Source organism: Lepidochelys kempii, chromosome 11, assembly GCF_965140265.1.
Source record: "Lepidochelys kempii isolate rLepKem1 chromosome 11, rLepKem1.hap2, whole genome shotgun sequence".
NCBI lineage: Eukaryota > Metazoa > Chordata > Testudines > Cheloniidae > Lepidochelys > Lepidochelys kempii.
This window is the reverse complement of record NC_133266.1, coordinates 62619018-62638690: the sequence shown is the minus strand read 5'-3', so window position 1 is coordinate 62638690 and position 19673 is coordinate 62619018. Positions and strand designations below refer to the sequence as shown.

General features: G+C 44.2%; 1 protein-coding gene across 30 annotated transcripts in view; it reads right to left on the bottom strand.

Moving 5' to 3' along the window:
* The window catches only part of ADAM23 (ADAM metallopeptidase domain 23), a 200127-nt gene that overhangs the window by 137091 nt on the left and 43363 nt on the right, over nt 1-19673 (bottom strand). The gene's annotated exons all lie outside the window — the stretch shown is intronic.

Here is a 19673-nt window from a genome sequence, read left to right as displayed (position 1 = left end):
GTATTCATGCGCCTCAGGGCAGGGGAAAGCAAGTCACAAAGTTCCATGAAAGTGCCCTTACGCATGCGAAAGTTTCGCAGCCACTGGGAATCGTCCCAGACCTGCAACACTATGCGGTCTCACCAGTCTGTGCTTGTTTCCCGAGCCCAGAATCGGCGTTCCACAGCATGCACGTGCCCCATTAGCACCATGATGCATGCATTGGCAGGGCCCATGCTTTCAGAGAAATCTGTGTCCATGTCCTGATCACTCACGTGACCGCGCTGACGTCGCCTCCTCGCCCGGCATCGCTTTGCCAGGTTCTGGTGCTGCATATACTGCTGGATAATGCGTGGGGTGTTTAATGTGCTCCTAATTGCCAAAGTGAGCTGAGCGGCCTCCATGCTTGCCTTGGTATGGCGTCCGCACAGAAAAAAGGCGCGGAACGATTGTCTGCCGTTGCTCTGATGGAGGGAGGGGCGACCGACGACACGGCTTACAGGGTTGGCTTCAGGGAGCTAAAATCTACAAAGGGGGTGGCTTTACATCAAGGAGTATTTCAGGCAGGACTTCACGGAGGGTTCCAATAAGAAATGGTGCACCTAAGTTATTGTTCTTATTGGAACAAGGAGGTTAGCCTGGCCTCTGATTGATACATGGCTAGATTTACCTCGCTGCACCTTCTCTGTGAGTGACTGCAGTGTGACCTAGACAGGGGAGGCGGGGAAGCAAATGAGTACAAAACAAATCTGGTCTATTTCTTGTTTTGATCCACTCCATCTATCTTTTACATCTTTGGCTGGCAGAAGATGGTGCAGAAGGACTGCATGCCATCCACATCTCATGGCTGCTCGGCAGAAGATGGTACAGTACGACTGCTAGCCATCCTCATCTCTTGCCTGCCTGGCAGAAGATGGTACAATACGACTGCTAGCCATCCTCATCTCTTGCCTGCCCGGCAGAAGATGGTACAATACGACTGCTAGCCATCCTCATCTCTTGCCTGCCCGGCAGAAGATGGTACAATACGACTGCTAGCAATCCGTATCGCCTGCCTGCTCACCATAAGACGGTTCAATAGGACTGACTGCAGGACTAAAGAGAATGACCTGGTCAAGTCACTCCAAATTTAGTCCCTGCGCCCATGTCTGCCCAGGCGCTCCCAGCCGACGTGGCCAGGAGCACCTCGGACACGATGAGGACGGCTACCAGTTGTACTGCACCGTCTGCTGCCAGAAGGCAATGGGTTGCTACTACTGTGTAGCAATGCCGTACCGCGTCTGCCAGCACCCAGGAGACATACGGTGACGGTTACCTGAGCGGGCTCCATGCTTGCCGTGGTATGGTGTCTGCACAGGTAACTCAGGAAAAAAGGCGCGAAACAATTGTCTGCCCTTGCTTTCACGGAGGGAGGGAGGGAGGGAAGGGGGGCCTGACGATATGTACCCAGAACCACCCGCGACAATATTTTAGCCCCATCAGGCATTGGGATCTCAACCGAGAATTCCAATGGGCAGCGGAGACTGTGAGAACTGTGGGATAGCTATCCACAGTGCAACGCTCCGGAAGTCAACTCTAGCCTCGGTACTGTGGAAGCACTCCGCCGAGTTAATGCACTTAATGCACTTAGAGCATTTTCTGTGAGGACACACACACTCGAATATATAAAACCGATTTCTAAAAAACCGACTTCTATAAATTCGACCTTATTCCGTAGTGTAGACATACCCATAATTCCAATATGATTAAAAGGATTTTGCTCAAAGTTTCAAAAATAAATTATGCTTCAAAATCAAGCAAGAAAAGTTTCAGTGAAAAGGTGAATGCTTTGCAAAATTATGAATACGTGAAATCAGGGAGTTAGAACTTTTTGCCATCATAATTGTAAGAGTCACTCTGGTCACAACCACATTTGGCAACAATTCAGGAGATGTATGTAGACTGATTCCAGAACAGAAAGACAGAACATTAATGTGATGTCTCGTACCCACACCAAACTGCAATCCAAATTCAGATTGGATGAATGAAATAATGAGAGTGAGGAAGAGTATAATTGCCCTGAACTTTTCCATACTTCTTGGTCCTGTCCGGTTTGATTTTTGAGTCTTGTTCTGACTTGTGCTATCTTGCCTCACTACTTCTTCTTTCTACCATATTTTATTAAATCACAAGACTTTGCCTTATAAACAATAAGCAAAATTAATTTCAAGAAACTAAAGATGGAACCAGTAACAAGACAAGCAATATCTGTGACTTATTTGTGTTTCATATTCTTTAAATTATGTTTATCTTAGGTACTAATAAATCAACTGATTGCTTGTGTATTTTGTACGTGTTTCAAACTCAACACTAATGACAGGGCAACCAGTTGTGAATTGCTTAAATTTTCTGAATTACCAAATAAGCAAACAAAAAACAGTTAGAACTAGGGCTGTAAAAGGTTAACTGGTAAGCATAGTCTTACCGGTTAATTGCCCTAACTGTTAACCCCCGCACCAGCCGGAGCGGGCTCAACCGTGGTACCCGGCCGGAGCAGGTCCAGCCCCAGCCGCACCAGCCAGATGGGCCCCAGTCACTTAAACAGTTAGCCGTTTAAACAACATTTTAAATCATTTAAACTGTTTAACTTTTTTAACGATATTTACATCCCTAGTTAGAACCAAGGATAACCTATCACAAAATATGTTTTGTTGACTTGACAACAGTAGCTTAACCAATATATCATTCTAAAAAGTGAAATAAGTAAGTAATGAGAACTTGCTATAAAATTTTGATACTAGAGCTTTAGGCGGAGGGAGCCAGAACCAGAACCAGATCCTGATCCAAATATAAACATTTGTGCCACTCTGGCAGCACCAACAACCCTTATAACTGACTTAAATGGATACATGGGGGTTCTCCGAAGCATGGCTAAATTCCTGGGTGTGGAAATGTGTAGCCAGTCCTAACCCACCCCTCACAGCTCTAGCAAAAGTGATGTGGTGGGGCCTGCCAGGTCATGGGACATAGCCAAAGTGATGATGTACTCTGGTATTTACAGCTGTGGAATGGCCCTTTGGGAGCTATTTAAACTGGGTGTAATTTAGAACAGCCCTGAGTTACTCAGTCCTGATCAGATTAATTCTATAGCTTAAAAAAAAAGTTCTCAAGTAGAAAGACTCTCTGTAGCCTAGTCTCTATTATCAATCCCAACTATACCCAGGTATACACTTTGCTGAAATAAGATTGTTCGTCTTTAAGTTTATTATTGAACTATACTTCCACTGTGTATTTATAGTAATCTCAATTTTGCTTGCTTCCTTTGAAGCTGCTATGACAAGAATGTCATCCAGGAATAGTATTGCAGACAAATTCCTTGTGATCTCAAACAATAACCAGCATGAGTATTATTTTCATATATTCTCTGCAAGTTGTTTATAGGCCAAATGGTGGTGTTTTGTATTAAAACTGTGGGTTTAAAAAAAGAAAATGTAAGAAATTACTGGAGACAGGGATTAATTGAAACCTCCAGATAACTTTTACTAGATCTGTGAAGTCCCCTAGTATTATTACTGTTCATATGAATAATGTTTCCCTATAGAAGCCCGCAAAAATGGTACATCCATTTAAAATCACTTAAGATCTAGTAGTGCTCTGATCCTTTCTAATTTCTTCCAAACCACCAAAAAAAAAGCTCTCCCTCATCTCCACCCTGCAATTATAGGTTACCAGAATAAAGATGAGAAATAACTTCTTCCTTAGTGCCTGAACGAAAATGGATGGGGATACGTACATCAACTCTACGGAGAATCTCACGATCTGATAAAATCCTTTATAGTATTGTTGTGGATAATGTTCTAGCCACTCTTGAATAAATCCTGATAATCTTCCCCCATTTGAGAGGAGGTATTGAGAGGGAGTCAGGGAATCGTGTTTGACTCTCATGACTGAGGATACATCGCCAGATTCTTTTCTACCTCCTGTGTGATCTCTGTTTAAGAACCAGTTTCTCCTCTGAAACACAGTTTGGGGAGTAGGGACATGAAGAAATTCTTCCTTTATTTATGCTTGAATTCCATCTTTTGAGGAGGAAGGAGCATACTTCTCAGTTATGTCAGCAGTCACATTTAAAGTGGCAGCTTGAATGGCTCTTCAGAATGCTTGAATGATTTCTCAGCATCTCTTTAATGTAGATGTCAGCTTGCCATAGCTTCCACCACGGATTTCTCTCCTAGTGGCAGGACTGAGAGGCCATGGACCCTGAAGAATATCTCAGTTAATCAAAGGAGCTAATCAAAAGCATCTGAAAAAATTAAATTGCCAGAGGTATTTTATAATAATGAATCTTGAGCTTTCATTTTTTGCGACAAGAAGTGCCTCAATGTCATTGCACTATGACAGAACTGCTTTGGAAAAGTAAGTGACAAAACTGACGTTTTAAGAGATACTATAGCTTCCTCAAAATTGCATCTTAATTATTCCTCTGCTCTTCTGTCTGCTGGATCTTTAGCAGAGGGGAAAAAATTCTGTGCATGGGAATCACCTTATCTTTAGCCAGGTCTACAATTAGGCTTAGCAGGATTCGATTTAAATTGACAGATGTCAGTAAGCACGGATTTCAGCTGACACACTGAAATCAACGAAAAAAGATATACATCAGTAACAGCTAGGGTGAGGGAGCCTCCCTCCAGCATCTAGCACTTGCAGGATTCAGGTGCCACTGGCCCTGTGGCAGCACAGAGAGCCCTCTGCAGCACTCCTGTCATGAGACTACCTGAGCGGGACTGTGACAGTGGAGCTGCAGAGAGCTCCCTGCACGATCACCGGGCCAGTGACACTGGATCCCTGCAGGCACAAGGTGTGGGGAAGGCTGTGGTCCTGGCAGGGCAGAGCAGAGATCCCCTGCCAGGTCTGGGAGGACAATGATGAGCCCCTGGCCATGGAGGGGCCACCCCACTGCTGAATGGCTCCTGCCCAAAGAGAGAGCCATTTAGCGGTGGTGTAGCCTCCCCATAAGCTGGAGGGCTCATGCTGCTCCTTGCAGTCCTGGCCAGGGTTTTCTGCTCTGCCCCACCAGGACCACAGCCTTCCTTCGCACCTTGCGCCTGCAGGGTTCTAGTGTCACCAGCCCTCTGGCAGCACAGGGAGCCCGCTGCAGCTCTGCTCACTCACTCACCAGCCAGGAGTGAAACGATAATCTTGGGCAGGATCTGGTCAGCAGCAAGGTGGCCTGCCCCACATCCAGGGGTTGTCCTCCTCCCCTGGACCTTGCACCTGGGTGTCTTGGCCCCTCGGCCATGCACGGAGCCCCCTACAGCCCCAATGTCAGGTCTGCCTTAACCCCAACCCTTCCCCCTTAATTTCTCGCAACTGTAAAAACTGAAATAGTTAAGTTTTTTTTAAACCAATATTAATTGTCAAAATTGGAAAAAAAATAAAAATAAAATCTGCCATGCCTAACTATACCATATGTATGCACCATTGGAATAGTGGACAATTCTGATTTATCCATTTGCATTTTATTAAATTTCATCAATGTCTGAAGGCATTAACCTTTCTTGATATGTTCCCATTGAGTACTATTTACCGAAGATTAAACAAGATGTTTATACTTACAAAGAGGAAAAAAAAACTTTACTTTTTGTTTCTTTTCCTCTTCCAGGTTTGACTGAACTCCCAACATGTTCTCAACCCTATTATTATTATATATTAGCAGGGCTGTCAATTAATTGCAGTTATCTCACATGATTAACTCAAAAAAATTAACTGTGATTAATCACAGTCTTAATCACACTGTTAAGTGATAGAATACCAAGTGAAATATTTGTGGATTTTTTTCTACGTTTTCAAATATATTGATTTCAATTACAACACAGAATACAAAGTGAATAGTGCTCGCTTCATATTATTCTTTTTATTACTAATATTTGCACTCTAAAAATGATAAAAAATAAAGAGTATTTTTCAATTCACCTCATACAAGTACTGAAGTACAATCTCTATCATGAAAGTGCAACTTACAAATGTAGATTTTTTTTTGTTACATCACTGCATTCAAAACCAAAGAAATATAAAACTTTAGAGCCTACAAGTCCACTCAGTCCTACTTCTTGTTCAGCCAGTCCTGAAGACAAACAAGTTTGTTTACATTTAAGCTCCCTGCTTATTATTTACAATGTCACCTGAAAGTGAGAACAGGCATTCACATGGCACTTTTGCAGCTGGCAGTGCAAGGTATTTACATGCCAGATATAAAAATTCTATTAAAGCTAATGTTAAAAAAATTATATAATACACAGGTTGAGTCTGGGTATAGTGCTTAGATTATACACAAATACAAAGTTTGTTTTGAAAAGTCATATGATACATAGAACACATAATCACCAGCAATCAGCAATCACCCAAATTTAGGTGAATAGATTTAACAATACAGTTTAGATATTAGAATCCAAATACTCGGATACATGACTCATGAAAAGTTGTACAGAGATTTGGTTGTGGAAAGCAAAACATATCAATGAATGGAGATTGTCCCTCTGTAATTGAGAATTTAGGGTAGGTTGTCCATTTAGAAAATACAATCCCTGAGGAAAGTATTTCAGTTACTTTCCTGACTTCTCATCGGCACTCCAGCTCATCCCTTCTGGTATTGCCGATGTCCGGTGAGGTGTTCTATATAGATGTCCCTCGACCATCTGACGGGGTCCAACACCATGAGTTGCCGTGTCAGCCGAGCATAACATTGACCGATTCCGCATTCTCTCAGCACTTGCTCTTTACTGGGGTCCCATGCACCCAAGACTCCGACAATCAGTGCATGTGTCTGAACCTGGTAACCCTTAGCTCTCAAGGTTTCAGCCAGAGGGGCGTATTACTCCACCTGTTGAGCTCAGGCATCGTGGAAGGCCAGGGTCCTGTTCTCGAAGGGCACTGTGATGTCCACCATGGCAATCTTCTTCTGGTCCTCGTTGGTGATGACAATGTCCAGTCGCAGTTGGCTGTTGGTTCCAGGGATGGCAGAGTTTACGACAACCTTCCTGCTGGGTGGCAGGATGGCTCTGGCCAGTCAATCTTGGATGGCATTGTGTCGCAGCTGCCAAGCTCTCGAATGGGGCTTGCAGCTACAGAGGATGTGGGGTAGCATCTCGTTGACATAGCCACACTTCCTGCATCGCTTGCCCTGATTCCCATGGTAGATGGCTCTGTTCAGTGGGACACAGATGAGCTGGGCCCTGTGGATGAACCTCCAGTCGGCAAATCGGGTGAAGCTGCCCCTGGGGAGGAAGTGGTTGTTGGTGTCCCACTTGCACGTCACCTTGAACACCTTGCCCTGGTCCAGCTTCCAGTTCAGGTCTTCCCACATATTGGCAGCAGATGGCATCCTTCAGGGTCCTCTCCAGCATGGTTCTAGTTCTTGGAGTGATGATAGTGTGAGCTGTATTCTTCACTTGTGGCACCAGGACTCCCAGCTCCTGGCATTCCTTGCACAACGTCCAGTGGCAGCTGATATGCTTCTCCAGTCATCATGTAGAGTTGCAGGCACGAGTCCAGAATGAAGCAAAGTCTCTCGTCTCTCCTCTCTTCCAAATTCACCTTCCAGAGATCCGCTTAGGTAGGTGGCGACATCTTGGTTGGAGGGGGTCCTGGTGATTCGCTTCTTGACGGCATCCTGCAGAGCACTCTCTGCGATGTTCCTCAGTGGGCACATCAGAAGGCGTGAGTGATCACGGCAACGTCGCACAGATCACCCATTCAAGAGACGTTGGTGCCATCCTGCCTGTGCGAGATGTACACCAGTTCATTGCTGGCTCTCTGGGGAAGAAACATCCACTTCTTCACCAGCTGCCATATGGTGTTGTCTGCCTTGCTAAGAGGTATCTTCGCCATGGCAGATCCCCTCAGGACAAATGAGATATGGGGGATCAGGAAGGTGTTCAAGCCATTGATCTTCTGCCATGGGGCCAGTAGGGAGGAGTCGATCCTGGCCACACCTAGTAGGATCTCCGCGATGGTATCCTCAGGTGTCTGCTGGACGCGGACACCCATGGGCATGCGGAGATGTTGGTATGCTTGCCTGTTCTCAAGGAAGATCATGGGTTCACCTTGGATCTGAAACGGCGTCTCCTGGACCGAGTCCCTTCTACTGCCATCAATATGCAGCGATGCATACTTCCTGGCATTGAAGCGGAGTCCCAACCAGTTGGCAGCCTGGCTGGTGATGTCAAGCATTTGTTGGAGACTCTCGAAGTTGTCTGCAATCAGGACCAGATCATCTGCATAGGCCAGGATATTCACTCCGTTGTCGCATAGATTGAAAACGCCTAGACCACTGGAGATCGCTCGAATGAGCAGCTCCGTGGCTAAGTTGAAAACAATGGGGCTCAGGGGGCAGCCTTGCTTCACGCTGCTATGGATAGGAATTTCGGGCATCACTCCTTCCATGGAACGGATGGTGGTGGTGGTGCAGCCTCCATACGGTTCCCAGACCAGTTGGAGAAAGTTTTCAGGTATCCTGAACTCTCGCAGCATGGCAAAAATGTGCTGGTGGGGCATTGATCCAAAACCATTAGCCAGGTCGAGCCATGCTATGGCACATTGCCTCTGTGCCCTCCTGCCTGTGTGGATGGCAGTCTGAAGGACAAAGTTGTGTTTGCAGCAGCCTTCGCTGACATGAAGCCTTTCTGGATGGAGCTAATGACCAGTCTGTGATCCTAGCCGCAAGGCAGCTGACATACAGTTTGTACATGGGTCTCCAGTTGTTGAGGTTGTCTCGCTTGCCTTTCTTGTAGACGAGCATCGTCATTCACTTCTTCCAGGAGCTGGGAGTATGGCGGAACTGTTTGTATTAGTTGAAAACGGCAGTTAGTACCAGGCAACCGGGGTCTCATTTTTTCAGGAAGTTGTAGCAAATGCATTCTTTTCCTGGGGCTGTGTTTTGGTCTTTGTAAGTCTGGCCTCTACTTCCCATGATATAAAGTCTTGTTCCAGGTCCTCTGAAAGTCAGAACAGGCGTTTGCATGGCAATTTTGTAACTGGCTTTGCAAGGTATTTACGTGCCAGATATGCTAAACATTTGTATAACCTTTCATGCTTCGGCCACCATTCCAGAGGACATGCTTCCATACTGATGATGCTCGTTAAAAAAGAATGCATTAATTAAATTTGTGACTGAACTCTTTGAGGAAGAATTGTATGTCTCCTGCTCTGTTTTACCTGCATTCTGCCATATATTTCATGTTATACCAGTCTCGCATGATGACCCATGTTGTTTGTTTTCAGAACACTTTGACAAATGCAAAGAAGATACCAATGTGAGATAGCTATGATGCTCGACCCAAGGTTTAAGAATCTGAAGTGCCTTCCAAAATCTGAGAGGGCTGAGGTATGGAGCATGTTTTCAGATGTCTTAAAAGAGCAAAACTCCGATGGGGAAACTACAGAACCCGAACCACCAAAAAAGAAAACCACCTTCTGCTGGTGGCATCTGACTCAGATGATGGAAATGAACATGTGTCAGTCAGCACTGCTTTGGATCGTTGTCGAGCAGAACTTGTCATCAGCATGAACGCATGTCCTCTGGAACGGTCATTGAAGCATAAAGGGTCATACGAATCTTTAGCGCATCTGGCATGTAAATATCTTGTGACGCTACAACAGTGGCATGTGAACTCCTGTTCTCACTTTCAGATGACACTGTAAACAAGAAGCGGGCAGCATTATCTCCTGCAAATGTAAACAAACTTGTTTGTCTGAGCGATTGGCTGAACAAGAAGTAAGACTCTGAATTTGTAGGCTCTAAAGTTTTACATTGTTTTATTTTTGAATGCAGGTTTCTTTTACATAATTCTACATTTGTAAATTCAACTTTCATGATAAAGAGCTTGCATTACAGTCCTTGAAATGGGGGATTGAAAAATATTATTTCTTTTGTTTTTTACAGTGCAAACAATTGTAATAAAAATAAATATAAACTGAGCACAGTACATTTTGTATTCTGTGTTGTAACTGAAATCAATATATTTGAAAATGTAGAAAACATCCAAAAATATTTAAATAAATGGTTATTTTTTTAATCATGCAATTAATCATGATTAACTTTTCTAATGGCTTGACAGCCCTATTTATTAGACATGTTGAATAATACTAAGCTCTTATATAGCAGTTTTCAGCAGTAGATCTGTAAAGAGTAGACCTCTTTACAAAAGAGGTAAGTATAACTTTCAGATAGGGAAACTGAGACAGAGAGAGGTGAAGTGATTTAAGTGCCCAAGATCACCCAGAAGTTCAGTGGCAAAAATCAGGCATAGAACCCTGATTCCCAGTCTAGTGCGCTAACCACTAGGTCACACACCCTATAGTCTTCCCTGGTTTTGCAGATTAGACTCATTCTTCCAGATTTAAACAGTTACACCTCTTCACTAGTGGAAGAAGAGTCAAATGAACAATAGAAATGGATGCTGTGTCTACTCTTTTAATTATCTTTTTCTATTATCTTTATTTCATTAAGGTTAATAGAGTATTTATGTTTGTGAGAGAAAAAAAAATTGACTTGACCCGGTCAGTCAGAGAAATGACCACACCAGATTCTGAGACCGTTCCCATAATTTACTTTGGTAGTAGCACTAATCTGATTTCCTATTCCTGAAAAATAATGCCCACTTCTTTGCCAATATGATAAGAAGCCATCTTAACAACTCTGGAGGAAATCAGTACCATCAAATTCCCTCCATTAGTAACCCCAGATGGAATATTTAGAACCATTTTACTTACGAGAATGTCTTAGGACCCTTGCTGTACTGGAAACATATTCACATTTTCCTCAGATGCCCTAGCAACACCAAAGCCTATTTGTGAGGCTGACTCCAGTATTATTTTTGTAGTATCTCCGAGGTGTCCAGCCTCTTCCTGATGTTCTGACTCTAAATCCAAAATGTGTCAGATTTGGCAAGATGAATTCAGAGCCACTTCTATAAATTGCGAGGAAGGTAAAATTTGCATGGGTGGGGCACCAGTTCTCTGACACTCAATTTTCTCCAGCCTGAAAATTAAGTCCTCCCAGCCCAAGAAAATTAGGCCTTCAAAGGCAGGTACAGGCAGCCTAGGCAATAGGTTTTCAACAGCCTACAACATTATATCATAACAATCCTCAGTTTACCAGCAGGTTATCTGTAAATATGGTATTTTATACAGACTCATACATACCCACAGTTGGCACCATGGTCATGGCTCCAAAGTTTAGTTACAAGTTCTATTATAAGCCCTATTTTTATCTCCTCTAATTTTGATTAGGAAAATTCATTTGGCCTGAAAACTGTCAGTTTTTATGCACAGCTGAACACATATTTGTCATACAATGTTTACGTTAGAAGTCATACAAAATAACTCCTATTGGAATTTTTTTTTTTAATTAGAATCTTGCTTGCTCATCTTTGGATTCTTTCTACAAATTTTTCATATGGATAAATCTCTCTGAAAAGTAGTCATTGGCTGAACCATTTTCAAAGAAAATTGGTTCTTATTAAAGTCTTTGAGGACTATTCACATAGCATAAGAGTTAAATACATGCATAAATATTTGCATAATCAGGGAATAAATTAAGTTTGCTCCCATACTTAGCATTAGAGTTATAATGTATAAATAACAACATCAAACATTACTGTTAAAACTGAAACAAAGACACCAAAGCAATTATGGAAATGAATCATTAAAGGAAGGTAGATTAATACTCAAATTCTATTACAATTCATACAATCTCTTAAATAAGACTGTTGTTTTCCTTTCTTTATTTTTTTTTAATTATTGGCTGGACTCAGTAATTGAGAAGCAAGCTTCTTTACACTGCCACATCACAGTTATAAACCCTACCAAAGACAAAGGAAAATAATTATCCAGTCTAATTAGTCTGGATAAATATAGGGAGCATTTAGCCCTTTGCATGTTGAACTTCCACTGAAGTAAATGAAAGTTTTGTAGAGTGCTTGTAGAACTGGACTCATGAACTACACGAGATATGGAATTCTATTATCTAACGCTGAGACTCCCTGAAGTGCGATACATACACAAGTGCACACACCACACTCTGAACATGTACTTATTAAATGTGTAAAAAAACACCAAGCCCCAGCATTAGTTATATTAAAAACTCAAAAGTCAAAAAGTTATAAAATTAATCTTCCTACAATAATATTAACGAATCCCAGTTTGCACATCCTATATATTTTACAGCATACATTAACAACAAAGGGGTAATACATTACATGTACATTTGTAAAAAAGACAAATGTTGACACTTCCTGACTTTTGACTGTTTAATCTTGCAGAATTGCCAGCAGGTTTCTATTTATTTTTCCATTCAAATTTCCTATGTTTTTTGGGGGGGTGGAAGGTAGAAAAAGGAATAAAATATAAAATCTGGAGGTAATCAGATTACTGTTTGCTGGCTTTGTCAGCAGAATTTGAAAGTTCTTTTCTCTCCTACTATTCACCTTGAGTTAAATTCATCCTGTGAGGAGGTCTAGCACAAAGACGATGCGAATTTAAGCAGAACTTAATGGTATATAGCACAGGACTTGTGCCAGCCTTCAGCACAGGTATGCAATTCATAGTCTGATAGATTTTAAGGCCAGAAGAAACCATTGTGATCACTTGTCTGATCTCCTGTATAACACAGGACCTCCCGAATTAATTCCTGCTTCATGTCCAATAGCTGAGATTGAACTAGAGCATATTTTTTTTTAGAAAAACTTCCACTCCATTTCACCCTTGTGCAAAACCCGCAAATCTTATAAGTCTTTGTACCTACAGATGTATACCTGACTATAGCCCCAATCCTGCAAAGACTTGAGCACAACTACATCATTGGAACAACTCACAAGGCATAAAGTCTTTGCAGGATCGAGGCCTGTATCTGTAAAAATGTTTTGTGCACTTATAGACATATAGAAGGTTTGTACTGCAGATGTTCAGTATCCAATTTTTCTAATAATTATAACTTTGTTAAATCAAAATTAATTTGCTTCAAAACAACGAGAATTGCGTCCATCCAAATTTCAGGCTGTTTTTGCTGTACCTTGCTCCAAGAAGCATGGTTATAGTTTCTAAAACATTAGGGTATTTTTTCCATCTTCACCAAACGCAAACCTCTGAAACTCAACCTTCCAGCAGAGACCAAGTACAATGCCAGCCACAAAAATGAATTATGGGCAAAAACATGCAAATCAATTTAAAAAAAAAAGATAACCAACTTCAGAGCACCGTATTTCTGAGTGGATCTGAATTTCAGTCACACCTTAAAGCCACACCACACTTCTAATATTTTATTTCAAATATTAGCAGTAATGTTAACAATAATGTATCTAACTCAGACTTCTTTACTTTGTACCATATAATATGAGGGCACTTGTTTACTAGCTATCCTCTTTACAGTACATTTTGTTCAGTTCAAACTCCCCATGAAACTGATTAAGGCAAAGAAACTCTGCCAAAGTGAAATCTGAGAAAGCTCTCACCTTGCAGAAAGGTCTTCTAGTCTTTCAAACTATGAAAAGTTCTTGCTGCTTAGCAGTCGCATATACAGACACAGCATCTGAAATAACTTACTTATATGCTCAATAAAGGAACTCATTAACATTAGAGGGAAAACTGAATCGTTAATGTTTTAAGCGTGTCCCAGGTCAACAGTTACCCTTTAAATTTTCCACAGCATTACTCAAGGAAGGTGCCACTTAAGCTGATGCATTAAACATTGATTCAGAGCCCAGAGCTAATGGTATATTGTTTTCACATTCATCACCAGTTTCAGAATTTGCTACAAAAAGCAAAATCTCAGTGAAAAACGTGAAAGGCACACTTTGCACCATTTTTTTCCATTTGCTGTGCAGAGAAAAGATATATGGATGTGATGATCAAGCAATCAATCTCAGCAAGGCAGGGATGATAATGCAGGCAGCTGGTAGGGCCCTGGGAGACTGCTCTGAGACTATGTCTAAGGGTATGTCTACACTACGGAATAAGGTCGAATTTATAGAAGTCGGTTTTTTAGAAATCGGTTTTATATATTCAAGTGTGTGTGTCCTCACAGAAAATGCTCTAAGTGCATTAACTAGACGGAGTGCTTCCACAGTACCGAGGCTAGAGTTGACTTCCAGAGCGTTGCACTGTGGATAGCTATCCCACAGTTCTCACAGTCTCCGCTGCCCATTGGAATTCTGGGTTGAAATCCCAATGCCTGATGGGGCTAAAACATTGTCACAGGTGGTTCTGGGTACATATCGTCAGGCCCCCCTTCCCTCCCTCCCTCCGTGAAAGCAAGGGCAGACAATCGTTTCGCGCCTTTTTTCCTGAGTTACCTGTGCAGACACCATACCACGGCAAGCATGGAGCCCGCTCAGGTAACCGTCACCGTATGTCTCCTGGGTGCTGGCAGACGCGGTACGGCATTGCTACACAGTAGTAGCAACCCATTGCCTTCTGGCAGCAGACGGTGCAGTACGACTGGTAGCCGTCCTCATCGTGTCTGAGGTGCTCCTGGCCACGTCGGCTGGGAGCGCCTGGGCAGACATGGGCGCAGGGACTAAATTTGGAGTGACTTGACCAGGTCATTCTCTTTAGTCCTGCAGTCAGTCCTATTGAACCGTCTTATGGTGAGCAGGCAGGCGATACGGATTGCTAGCAGTCGTACTGTACCATCTTCTGCCGAGCAGGCAAGAGATGAGGATGGCTAGCAGTCGTATTGTACCATCTTCTGCCAGGCAGGCAAGAGATGAGGATGGCTAGCAGTCGTACTGTACCATCTTCTGCCGAGCAGCCATGAGATGTGGATGGCATGCAGTCCTTCTGCACCATCTTCTGCCAGCCAAAGATGTAAAAGATAGATGGAGTGGATCAAAACAAGAAATAGACCAGATTTGTTTTGTACTCATTTGCTTCCCCGCCTCCCCTGTCTAGGTCACACTGCAGTCACGCACAGAGAAGGTGCAGCGAGGTAAATCTAGCCATCTATCAATCAGAGGCCAGGCTAACCTCCTTGTTCCAATAAGAACGATAACTTAGGTGCACCATTTCTTATTGGAACCCTCCATGCAGTCCTGCCTGAAATACTCCTTGATGTACAGGCACCCCCTTTGTTGATTTTAGCTCCCTGAAGCCAACCCTGTAAGCCGTGTCATCAGTCGCCCCTCCCTCCATCAGAGCAACGGCAGACAATCGTTCCGCGCCTTTTTTCTGTGCGGACGCCATACCAAGGCAAGCATGGAGACCGCTCAGCTCACTTTGGCAATTAGGAGCACATTAAACACCCCACGCATTATCCAGCAGTATATGCAGCACCAGAACCTGGCAAAGCGATGCTGGGCGAGGAGGCGATGTCAGCGCGGTCATGTGAGTGATCAGGACATGGACACAGATTTCTCTGAAAGCATGGGCCCTGCCAATGCATGCATCATGGTGCTAATGGGGCACGTGCATGCTGTGGAACGCCGATTCTGGGCTCGGGAAACAAGCACAGACTGGTGAGACCGCATAGTGTTGCAAGTCTGGGACGATTCCCAGTGGCTGCGAAACTTTCGCATGCGTAAGGGGACTTTCATGGAACTTTGTGACTTGCTTTCCCCTGCCCTGAGGCGCATGAATACCAAGATGAGAGCAGCCCTCACAGCTGAGAAGCGAGTGGCGATAGCCCTGTGGAAGCTTGCAACACCAGACAGCTACCGGTTAGTTGGGAATCAATTTGGAGTAAGCAAATCTACTGTTGGGGCTCCTGTGATGCAAGTAGCCTACGCAATCAAAGATCTGCTGATATCAAGGGGAGTGACCCTGGGAAATGTGCAGGTCATAGTGGATGGCTTTGCTGCAATGGGATTCCCTAACTGTGGTGGGGTCATAGACGGAACCCATATCCCTATCTTGGCACCGGAGCACCAAGCCGCCGAGTACATAAAGCGCAAGGGGTACTTCTCAATAGTGCTGCAAGCTCTGGTGGATCACAAGGGACGTTTCACCAACATCAACGTGGGATGGCCGGGAAAGGTACATGATGCTCGCATCTTCAGGAACTCTGGTCTGTTTCAAAAGCAGCAGGAAGGGACTTTATTCCCAGACCACAAAATAACTGTTGGGGATGTTGAAATGCCTATAGTTATCCTTGGGGACCAACCCCTTAATGCCATGGCTCATGAAGCCATACACAACAGCTCCTGACTACTGTCCAGGCTGCCCAACTACAGGCTGAGCAAGTGCAGAATGGTGATAGAATGTGCATTTGGACGTTTAAAGGCGCACTGGCGCAGTTTACTGACTCACTTAGACCTCACCGAAACCAATATTCCCACTGTTATTACTGCTTGCTGTGTGCTCCACAATATCTGTGAGAGTAAGGGGGAGATGTTTATGGCGGGGTGGGAGGTTGAGGCAAATCGCCTGGCTGCTGGTTACGCACAGCCAGACACCAGGGCAGTTAGAAGAGCACAGGAGGGTGCGGTACGCATCAGAGAAGCTTTGAAAACCAGTTTCATGACTGGCCAGGCTACGGTGTGAAAGTTCTGTTTGTTTCTCCTTGATGAAACCCCCCGCCCCTTGGTTCACTCTACTTCCCTGTAAGCTAACCACCCTCCCCTCCTCCCTTCGATCACCGCTTGCAGAGGCAATAAAGTCATTGTTGCTTCACATTCATGCATTCTTTATTCATTCATCACACAAATAGGGGGATGACTACCAAGGTAGCCCAGGAGGGGTGGAGGAGGAGGGAAGGAAAATGCCACACAGCACTTTAAAAGTTTACAACTTTAAAATTTATGGAATGCCAGCCTTCTTTTTTTTGGGCAATCCTCTGTGGCGGAGTGACTGTGGTCAGTGGCCCCCCACCGCGTTCTTGGGCATCTGGGTGTGGAGGCTATGGAACTTGGGGAGGAGGGTGGTTGGTTACACAGGGGCTGTAGTGGCAGTATGTGCTCCAGCTGCCTTTGCTGCAGCTCAACCATACACTGGAGCATACTGGTTTGGTCCGCCAGCAGCCTCAGCTTTGAATCCTGCCTCCTCTCATCACGCTGCCGCCACATTTGAGCTTCAGCCCTATCTTCAGGCCGCCATTTACTCTCTTCAGCCCGCCACCTCTCCTCCCGGTCATTTTGTGCTTTCCTGCACTCTGACATTATTTGCCTCCACGCATTCGTCTGTGCTCTGTCAGTGTGGGAGGACAGCATGAGCTCGGAGAACATTTCATCGCGAGTGCGATTTTTTTTCTTTCTAAGCTTCACTAGCCTCTGGGAAGGAGAAGATCCTGTGATCATTGAAACACATGCAGCTGGTGGAGAAAAAAAAAGGGACAGCGGTATTTAAAAAGACACACTTTATAAAACAGTGGCTACACTCTTTCAGGGTAAACCTTGCTGTTAACATTACATACATAGCACATGTGCTTTCGTTACAAGGTCACATTTTGCCTCCCCCCACTGCGTGTCTACCCCCTCAACCCTCCCCCCTCCCTGTGGCTAACAGCGGGGAACATTTCTGTTTAGCCACAGGCAAACAGCCCAGCAGGAATGGGCTCCTCTGAGCGTCCCCTGAAGAAAAGCACTCTATTTCAACCAGGTGACCATGAATTATATCTCACTCTCCTGAGGATAACACAGAGAGATAAAGAACGTATGTTGTTTGAACGCCAGCAAACATACACTGCAATGCTTTGTTGTACAATGATTCCCGAGTACGTGTTACTGGCCTGGAGTGGTAAAGTGTCCTACCATGAAGGACGCAATATGGCTGCCCTCCCCAGAAACCTTTTGCAAAGGCTTTGGGAGTACATCCAGGAGAGCCGCGAATGCCAGGGCAAAGTAATCCTTTCACATGCTTGCTTTTAAACCATGTATAGTATTTTAAAAGGTACACTCACCGGAGGTCCCTTCTCTGCCTGCTGGGTCCAGGAGGCAGCCTTGGGTGGGTTCGGGGGGTACTGGCTCCAGGTCCAGGGTGAGAAACAGTTCCTGGCTGTCGGGAAAACCAGTTTCTCCGCTTGCTTGCTGTGAGCTATCTACAACCTCATCATCATCATCTTCTTTGTCCCCAAAACCTGCTTCCGTATTGCCTCCATCTCCATTGAAGGAGTCAAACAACACGGCTGGGGTAGTGGTGGCTGAACCCCTTAAAATGGCTTGCAGCTCATCACAGAAGTGGCATGTTTGGGGCTCTGACCCGGAGCGGCCGTTTGCCTCTCTGGTTTTCTGGTAGGCTTGTCTCAGCTCCTTCAGTTTCACGCGGCACTGCTTCGGGTCCCTGTTATGGCCTCTGTCCTTCATGCCCTGGGAGATTTTGACAAAGGTTTTGGCATTTCGAAAACTGGAACGGAGTTCTGATAGCACGGATTCCTCTCCCCATACAGCGATCAGATCCCGTACCTCCCGTTCGGTCCATGCTGGAGCTCTTTTGCGATTCTGGGACTCCAACATGGTCACCTCTGCTGATGAGCTCTACATGGTCACCTGCAGCTTGCCACGCTGGCCAAACAGGAAATGAGATTCAAAAGTTCAGGATTCTTTTCCTGTCTACCTGGCCAGTGCATCTGAGTTGAGAGTGCTGTCCAGAGCGGTCACAATGGAGCACTCTGGGATAGCTCCCGGAGGCCAATACTGTCGAATTGTGTCCACGGTACCCCAAATTCGAGCCGGCAAGGCCGATTTAAGCGCTAATCCACTTGTCAGGGGTGGAATAAGGAAATCGATTTTAAGAGCCCTTTAAGTCGAAATAAAGGGCTTCATCGTGTGGACGGGTGCAGGTTTACATCGATTTAATGCTGCTAAATTTGACCTAAAGTCCTAATGTAGACCAGGGCTAAGCTTACAGAAAGGGCTACGAGCAGTGGAAGGTGCGTGGGGGCCAGGTGCGGGAAGGGAAGAAGAGGAGAGGGGAAAAAAGAAAGAAAAAGACAGCTGCTTCAGAAAAAACAAAGGCTTGACTCTCCCAAAGAAAACAGTAGTCTTTTCCGAGGGGATAACTCATGTACCCTCTGGTCAAGAATTTGGCAAATAAACAACGCATCAAAAAAGTGGTAGAAAATGTTTCCAATATGATAGAAATATTGCTGATATGTACCTCAGTGCTCTGGGTAACCCAATTGTACATTCTTATCTGAAAGCAAACTTAAAATCTACTGAGATCATACCAACACCTCCAAGTCTGTGAAGAGAATCTCTTCTTAAGGCATTCTAATAACGTGTTGCCAGGGTAAGAAAGACATTTACTAAAGCAATTTCTGTCAGTTGTCTGTGATGATATGACCAATGCCCCAAATCACTGTCATCAATCTATTTTATACTTCTCATATCGCTGCTTAGCAAATATGTTGAACAAACAGGTGGAAGCAAGTCAAAAACTGTTCTACTGGAATGTGTTCTTTTGAAGTCACAAATTTTGAAGGAATATTGCAAATGCTACAGAAAGAAAGGCTATTTAATCACTAACTGAAATTATTCTGAAGTGCTCCCTTTGCATATTCATGCTGGTTGAAAACACCCCCAGCACAGTTTAGAACAATCTGGGAAGTAATGCCCTTTAGGACCAAGACAATAACCTCCTCACAGCACCAAATGTTCAGACCTAAGAGCACAATCTGGTCCTCAACATCTCAGTGCCTTGTTTACCACAGATAGGTGAGGGGGTAGGAATCTCCTCATGACCAAGGTTTGTTTAAAACCACATTCTAACCTAAACAGTTCTTTTAAAGA